Source organism: Polyodon spathula, chromosome 11, assembly GCF_017654505.1.
Source record: "Polyodon spathula isolate WHYD16114869_AA chromosome 11, ASM1765450v1, whole genome shotgun sequence".
NCBI lineage: Eukaryota > Metazoa > Chordata > Actinopteri > Acipenseriformes > Polyodontidae > Polyodon > Polyodon spathula.
Genome location: NC_054544.1, coordinates 1,284,407 through 1,292,041, shown reverse-complemented (window position 1 = coordinate 1,292,041; position 7,635 = coordinate 1,284,407). Strand labels below are relative to the sequence as shown.

The following is a 7,635-nucleotide window of genomic DNA, read 5'->3' as shown; positions in this document are numbered from 1 at the left end:
TTGATACTGAACCCTTAGTTTGCTAATAAGGTGTCTCTTCCTGAAAACTGTCGTTTCAATTAATTCTAGCACCTAACTGTAAAACCATATTTGGGGAAAAAACAACACTGAGTGGCTGGGGTATGAGAGAGAGAGAGAGAGAGAGAGAGAGAGAGAGCTTCCCTCTGCTGTGTCTCTGCCTCATTTAATAGATCATTATTCCTGCATATAAATTGTCAATTAACAAAATAATCATTAATGTTGAAGAATATATTTATTTCTGCATACACATTTTTCATTAACAAAATAATCATGAATGCACTTAAAGTAATGCCCAATTGAGCAATTCAAACTCGTTCAACATGGTACTGAACAGTATTGTGATCCACATATGTAGAACAACCAACATTCTGGTAAATTTGTATATAAAACCAGTCACAGTGAAGGTTATTGTACTCGAAATACGTAGTCGTTTGATGAAAAATAAATTCTGTTAAATGCAGATTAATTCATTTAGGACCTTGGTTTTTTCAACAGATAATCACACTTTGGTTATGACACAAAATGCCACAAGACAGACACTGAATAGATATCTTTACTTACAGAAGCATGCAGTCTCTTGTGGCTCTTGGAGTCCTGGAGTCTTACAATGCACAAAGCGAGACATTCGGTCACGAGCCAAAGACACGTGGTTACTCTTGAGATTTACCTGGAAATATCAGAAATAAAGCATTGTCATGTTCATTTCTGACATTTACCAGTAAATCTTAAGATTTTACAAGGGACTTAGTCCAAAGTGCTATCTTTGGAATAAGATTTAAATGAATAGCCATTTAAGCCATTGTAGGTATTACTATGATCTTTCTGAGACACGCCATGGATTACAATATTGCTATCTACTGTGCTTAATAAAGCCCAAAGTAAAACCAGCTATTAGTCAAACTGCTATGCAGTAGGAGTTGTATCCCAATCCCTGCTGTGGAAGCACTATTGTGTCACTCAAGGTAATGGCTGTGGAAGCGCTAGTGTGCAGTCCCTGCTGTGGAAGCTGTAACAGAATAGTTTTTACAAGGTGTATTTTGCCATTGAACCTGTAGCTCCTATTTCCCAAGGATATAGCTTTCAGCCAAGGATTTTGACTGGAAATTGCAGCAGTCTATTAATTGCAAGTTGGGTGTTTTGGGGTTGGATTGTATTCTCAAACCGATGTCTGCCTACAATAACTAATGGCACAAAATAAGGGTGTCTTTCATCTTGTTGAAAGATGCATCTTAATGGCTTGAATCTGTTATTATTGTGTAAATGTGGGGGACTGTGAATGATACACATGGGTTGCAGGACAATCCTTGCACCCTGGTGTCTGTTTCTCTCATCGTTTAGTGCAAAAACATTCAAAAACCGAATCCAGAACATAAGGAGGCCCACAGTATAAGCTGGCAGTGCAAATGGAAATATTCCACCATGCCTAGATTCACTTTGATTAGTCTCAAGGGGGGCTCCACAGAAGGCAATTTATAAAAGGTAATTTAAGCTAATAGATTTTGTTGACCTTTTACTTAGAAACATTTATTGTATTGTGTGTATATATAATGGCTGTTTTCAATTACATGGACCGATTATGATCTTTCCAGTATATTTAGGTCATCTGAAAAATGTCAATTGAATGTTTGTGGATTTTGAAACGCACTACATGCTAGTGCATGATGGGGTCAGCTGTTTTTGCATGAAGGCTTTGCTTGAAAGTGGGTACAACAGAATGCCTCTCATTTTGAATTCACTAGTAAGGCATCCTCGTTCTGCTTCTCCAGTGTCAGTTCCTCATTGTCACGGCTCCCTTGATCTTTTCAGTTTAGCCTTTCATTTCTCCTACAGAGTCGAAACGATAGAGGTTGTAATACCAACAGGGTAGAACATTCATTTTAATAGGGATACCGAGTATGGCTTTATGCTGAATTATAGTGATTGCTCTCAGCATTTTATTTAGCTTAAAGAATTAAAACATATCTATTGAATAATTTATTGCATGTAACTTTATACTTAAATAATTTGTAACTTTTGAAAGGGAACTATTTTGTAGTTCTTGATAGTACATCTTCCTATGAGGTAACATGGGCTATGGCTTTCATTTCCTAGTTGCTGAGATCATGTGATCACAATGCTCATAGGAGACACTAGGATTACAAGGGGCTAGTAACTTTTAACATTGTGCTTCCTGGTGCCTAATGACTTTCTGTCTTGTATGTTGTACAAGGGGAAGTGGTTAGGTATCAGAAAGAAGCAGCTCAGTCTTTAAATCTTCAGTGTTTTATTATTTAAAAGGAATGAAAAGATCTTCAGAACAATACAAGAGGGACCAGTGATCATTTTGCAAGTGTTAATATAGTTAAGAAATCAACTAAAACCCTGCTTTAAATCACCTTCGTGTTGACAAATGCACAAAGCTTGTATTAGGAGTATAAAGTTCTGTATAGTGTATGTCACAAAGTGCAAAGTAAGGGGCTATACAGATACCTGTATACTGTACAGCACCTTTCTTGGAAACATCTCACTGCTGAGAAGGCTTGCCATACCATTGCAGAGAAGCCTGTACTGTTTGCTCTGCGGATAGTTGTGCTGGTGCTGTCAAAACTATCTGTGGATAGTTTTGACAGCACCTCACTGTTCATGTCCAATTACTATGACAGAAACTAGAAACTGCAGCAAACAGAATGCATTTCATTGAATACAAAATAAATTCAAACAAAACATGCCTCACTTAATTAAATCAATTATGAGATTCTGGCTTCCTATTTAATCTGACACAGAACTATTCATTTAATTGATTTTGTGATGGGAGGTTTACAGGATAAAACATGTTAACATAATAATACACCAGCACAACACAGCTCTTTATAAAAGCTGATCAATTTGTTAGAATTGAAGACACATTGCGAATTCCATTTGGAACATGACATTTTCAAAACTGGCATTTTAAAACATGAGCTCCTGTAGAACGTTTGTAACCCAACCAGAAAACAATCACAAAAAGCCATCCAATAGATCTGCATTGGCGGCGCTATTGTGATGTTGGGGGTTGTGATGTCATAATGAACCCTGTTGGGTTTCTTTTTTGGCGACCAGGATGATTCTGATGCTGGCATCACCACAGAGGAACAGATTTACCGACTCATTGATGCCAAGCTGCGGTGTGACCTGAACATTTCTGCACAGGATTCTGAAGGTAAGCTTAAGAAACAGTCGGAATCCTCCAGGTCAGTCACGCCTCCAGCTTTCTCAAGGACAGGACACTGACTTTCAACCCTACTGTAGAACCACTGTAATATTAGCAGTGACCACTCTTGGGAAAAGTCAGCCAGACAAAGCTTTTGGCTCAGTACACTGATTAGTCCCTCCAGGATTCTACGGTCACGGAATTTACTCTCTCTCGCAGAATTAAAAATTCTTTGCAAAAAAATGAAACCTCAAACATTTGCTCCCTGCTATCAGTGTACATGTCACTAGAGCACATACACGCTATCTGTATAGTGAGAAGTGTGGTGGGATTTCAGTACAAGCTTTAGTTTCTCAGGCCATCGGTGAGCTCTGGAAACAAATCTAAATTAGCACTGGATATAATGGCAAAAGACAGGGCACAACTGCAAAATGCAAGTCCAGTATTTCCAACAACTCACTGTCCGAGCTTCTGTTAAAACAGCAGAAGACAGTGCACCACCTCAATCTTATTCTGCTAGGCAAGTGGTATTATTACTAATGGGATTAAATACGGTCATATGTTTAGTCATAACCATATTTAATTTCTTTTTAAAGACTTATGTTTTACCTATATTTAAAAAATGGCATCCAATAGTCAGTGCTGTAACAGTTTAAAAAAAAGTGAACTCTTTTTGAGTTGTTTTATGTGTTAACTTAAGCAAACCTTTTTTTCAGATTTTAGTAATGTGATTTAATAATAAAAAAAAAATGAACTAACAGACTTATTTTTTCTTCTTTATTAATACTTTTTTCATTAAAGTTTTTGCCGCAGACTCTTCGCAGAAAACACACTTTTCTCTTTGCAGATTTTTGGAAATTTGACTGCAGATTTCCATGGGAAATAAGCACTAGATACACATTTCTCTACTTGACTTAGTTTCTAAACTGTATATATGCAGCTGAATACATTGAATAGCCCCATTAGTAAAGTCACAGAGCAACTCGAATCGCTTCTACATTTGTGACAAAAGGAAAGTTGTTTAAGTCACATCTCTGTAGTGAGTAATACAGCAACGCCTGGTCAAAGAGCTGTATGGAGGTGCTGTTCAGGTTTCAATTAAAAAAAAAAAATAAATAAAACTAACTGTGTTTATCCTTGGCATAAGCTTATTATCCAAGCTGTTATGTTTAGAGATCTCATCACTGTTTCCGTACAAAGCTAAACTTACTTGCTCACTACGACCTAGAACTCCTGTCTGTTATAAACTAGCAGCCAGGGCCAGGGCAGATCCCCTGTGACTTTACAGCTTGTGAAAGGCCCTTACAAACGAACACAGAAACAGTGCTGGAAAAGCTTGTTCATCATGGCTCTGATGAAAGACCTGTAGTTGAATGTTTTCACACAATAATCAATCTCACCAACTATTTCAAAGAAAACATATTTTCACTTATATATATATAATAAAAATAACAAATCAAAAAGGAAATTAGGAGGGGGTAAAGAAGGCACTATATGAGAGGTGTCTGCCAGTGATACTAGAGGTAAGCATTACACAATCAATGCAACACAAATCGCCCGAGTCATGTGTGTGATGCAGGGGTCCTGTTCTTGCACTGTATGCCATGTGCTAAGCTATGCTATGTGCTATATGCTCCATGTTACTATATCAAGGCTGAGTTAAAGTAAGTCCTGCAAGCGGGGGTATACTCATCCTCTGCCCTGTTACATCCATACTGCTGCAACTACCTATGTGCAGTGTAAACAAACTGGACTTACACAAAGGTCTGTTTTCAGATAGAGCTGAACACAGGCCAAGTAATTATTTTAGCATAACACATAGAAAGAAAAAGGGACAGGACAGGAGCTAAATGTAAAATGCGCAAAGGGTTGCATCTAAAAATGGCCTCTATCCAAGATCCAGAGTCCATGTGGAAATGTGGGTTTAAAGCAGTGCTATTGAGAATATCGGAGCATTTAGAAATGCCGTGCACACTGTAGCTTACACATACACACATACCAAGGTGTGGGAGGTTAGTGGGCTGAGTCAAATGGTGGTGATGATGGGACTGGCAAAAAGTACACTGGAGGCTTGTATAGTTTTTTCCCGCAGCAGGGTTTTTATAAGAAAATAGAACAAAAGAAATAAAATAAAAATAATCAAAATAAATTCCCCCACCAATGTCAACAATGATAAAGGAAGAGGAGAAAATAAAAGGTACAATTAACAAAGTCCCGCACAGTAAAATATAAGTTTTAAATATAAATAGTGTTTCACTAGCACTCCTGCGCTGGCCTCTAGGGGGCTCCCGGTCCTGGGTAGGGTTTAGTGCCGAATTCCCAGTCGTTCTTCCAGGAAATACGCAGAAACACCGTCTCCAGTCTCTGTAACACAACACACTTTTTACACACGTTAATAAATCCAATAGCACGTCTCCTTCGCTGTTCCCCAGGACTGAGCAAGCAAGCTCAGATCGTACCGTCCTTTAAATACTGTTCGACCCCGCCCTTAGCCTCGGCCCCGGTCACTGCTGTACCCAATCGGCGTACATAGTAACTCTGACTGGGGTACGTGGCGCGGCGGCCGCAGACTTCTGCGTTCGGACGGAGCGAGCGTTCTTTCTGGAATACACGGACGGTTCGACCTTTGCCTTTTCACCGGTCTCGTCCCGTTTTGAGCAACGCCACCAGCGATCGGGAGGATCGACCACAGCTCCGATCCGTTGCACCCCCGTCACATATTCCCCCCTTCAGAGTGGAGCAGTAGGCCCACTCGGCCTCTCCAACTGACCTCCCTTCCCTTGAAAAGAAATCAGCATTTTGATGTTCCTTACCCGCACGATGTCTGATAGTATATTGGAAGGGTTGCAGCGCCAGACTCCACCAAGTAATCAGAGCGTTCGTGTCCCTCATCGTGCTTAACCATGAGAGTGAATGGTTGTCCCAGGAGATAATGTCTAAGGGAATTCATAGCCCATTTGATGGCGAGACACTCTTTTTCTATTACTGAATAGTTTCGTTCTCAAGGAGCCATTTTTTTGTTAAGATATAGGACGGGGTGTTCGACTCCATCGATCTCCTGAGACAGAACAGCCCCCAGACCAACGTCTGAGGCATCAGTCTGGAGGATGAACTCTTTGCTGAAGTCAGGTGACACTAGGTCTGGAGCTTGGGAGAGAGCACTTTTGATTTGATCAAACGCCTTTTGACATGGTTCTGTCCATTGTATTAAATTTGGGGAGCCCTTTGTCGTAAGGTCAGTGAGGGGTCCGGCAATGGTGGAAAACTCGGGGATGAATCGGCGATAATAGCCCGCCAGTCCCAACAATGATCTTATTTGGGATTTGGTGCGAGCAATCGGAGTCTCCACCAAGGCCTGGACCTTGGAAGCGACTGGTTTCACTTGCCTGTTACCCATATTGAACCCTAAGTACTGAGTCTCTTGCTGCCCAAACGTGCATTTCCCCAACTTGACTGTTAGCCCCGCCTCCCTCAGATTAAAGAACGTCCGCTAATTGATCCACATGCTCTTTCCAGGTAGAGCTGAAAATAACTACATCATCAATATATGTGGCTGCATACCGATGATGTGGGGCTAGTCTCCTGTCCCTCAGTCTCTGAAAGGTAGCTGGGGCTCCATGCAACCCAAAGGGCATGGTTCGAAACTGAAATAACCCATCTGGGGTGGAAAATGTTGTTTTCTCCTGCGAGCTGGGGGTTAGGGAAATCTGCCAATATCCTTTTGTCAGGTCCAGGGTCAACAGATACCTCGTGTCCCCCAGCCTGTCAAGGAGTTTGTCCACTTGGGGCATCAGTATGCATCGAATTTGGAGACCACGTTTACCTTGCGGAAGTCAACACAGAAGCGAGTAGTACCGTCTTTCATGGGTACCATTACTACAGGACTGTACCACTCGCTCTGTGAAGGTTCTATGACCCCCAATTCGAGCAGACTTTCTACTTCCCGGCACAAGACCTCTCGTTGACTTACTGGGACACAATAGGGATGCTGCCGAACTACTACACCCGGCAGAGTGATAATGGCATGTTGGATGACATCGGTTTGGCCAGGCACCTCTGAAAAAACATCCACAAATGCCTCCACTAACTGTTCTTGTTTATGGCGAGGAAGTAGCTGGTCCCCCACCTTAATCGAAGCTGGGGATTCTGGAGCCCCTATTTCCGGTCCAAAATCCTTGCTTACACTATCTTGCATAATAAATAGAGCCTCTTGCTCTTGCCAGGGTTTTAACAAATTAACATGATAGATTTGTAGGGGCTTTCAGTGATCCAGTTGCCAAATTTCATAATTCACTGGCCCTACCGCCCGAACCACCTCATAAGGGCCTTGCCACTTTGCATACAGCTTCGATTCGGTGGAGGGAAGGAGTAACAGTACCCGGTCACCCAGCCGAAAAGTTTGAAGCCTTGCTCGTTTTATTATAATGCCGCATCTGCTCTTGCTG

The 7,635-nt window shown here is 41.2% G+C and overlaps 1 protein-coding gene across 1 annotated transcript in view; it reads left to right on the top strand.

Moving 5' to 3' along the window:
- The first annotated feature begins 3,131 nt into the window (after positions 1 to 3,131).
- The window catches only part of LOC121322795 (parathyroid hormone 2 receptor-like), a 30,890-nt gene continuing 26,386 nt past the window's right edge, over positions 3,132 to 7,635 (top strand). Inside the window, exon 1 of the mRNA XM_041263097.1 lies at positions 3,132 to 3,199. The gene's annotated coding sequence lies outside the window, so the exon portion shown is untranslated. The remainder of the gene's footprint in view (positions 3,200 to 7,635) is intronic.